We start from the raw sequence: 1,279 nt of genomic DNA on the forward strand, positions 1-1,279 counted from the left end.
TAGAGCAAATCCCCCTCCCCCTCCCTCCTCCCAATATTTTCTCTATGTCATTGTTAAAATAGTAATTTATTGAGTCAAAAATGAAATGACTTACGGTGTGGCTCGTATCATGACGTCATACTTTATATTTTATAGGTGCAAGAGGGAGTTGATTTTTTTTCTTCTCCTTCTATATATGGCTCCCTGTTTGCTAGTTATTTTTGTTGGGGGTTTTTTCAGAAGTTTCGAATTACCGTGTATTCGAAAGGAAGTTTTGCTTGTTCTAACTGAAGAAAGTAGAATAAAACTAAAATAAAACATGTTCCAGAACTGTACAGTAAATACGTCCTATTTGAACCTGAGGTGGAGGCGCAGAAGCAGGCCACCAGTGCCAAGAAGAAGTGCCCATTCACATCAAACTTATAACGTTAAAAAAGTAAAAACAAAACAAAACCCCCCAAAAACAAATTTAGGATTGTCATATTTTTAAGATCCAAAGGTTTAAAGTAAATTATAGAATCAATAGTTATCAACCAAAAACTATGATGTTATTGAGTTGGAAGGTTGTATTTTTAAACTTCAAGTCCTTTCCTTTTAAAAAATTAAAGACACTTCCTCTTTCACTGTGAAAAAAGGTGAAGCCGGAACTTTAGCCAACAACCCGCCCACAATTAGTTAAGTGTGTCCGTGAACTTTCACCTCAAAGTCAGCAAGACACACCGTGCACACTTCCGTTTGGTGGGACGGAAATGGAAAGCCCAGTGAATTGCTTGCAAGGGCGTCTATATTGGCGAGAGACCACACACACTAACTGATGACATATTGCGGTTGGGAACTCCTTTTTAAAAATTAATCAGTTTATTCTGCAGGTTTCGAACGCTTGCCTTACACCCTGTTCTTAAATATTGCTTTTGTATCATAACGCAGAGTCGAAAAAAGCGACAGATGGTGGTGCAATGAACATACATGCCAATGTACCAAGATGGCGTTAGCCGCCATGTTGATTTGTATGTGAACATACGTAGGTTGTTTCTACTTAGCTGGAAGACATGGTATATAGTCTCCTCAACAGAAAATAAATTATGGTGATGATGATGAAGAGGAGGAGGAGGCGGAGAAGGAGGTCACTGTAGAATCTTTTAGTTAACATAATGCTGCTGATGAAAATTATAATAATACTAGCTAGATCCCCTTTCGATGAAAGGAATAATCAGTGCATTAACATCAACTGAAAATCATTGGCCTATTATATTTACACTCTACTGGAATGGAGCAATACATTTTTAGAGATGCAAAAAAT

The sequence above is a fragment of the Aplysia californica genome, unplaced genomic scaffold (genome assembly GCF_000002075.1).
Source record: "Aplysia californica isolate F4 #8 unplaced genomic scaffold, AplCal3.0 scaffold00265, whole genome shotgun sequence".
NCBI classification, from domain to species: Eukaryota; Metazoa; Mollusca; class Gastropoda; order Aplysiida; family Aplysiidae; genus Aplysia; species Aplysia californica.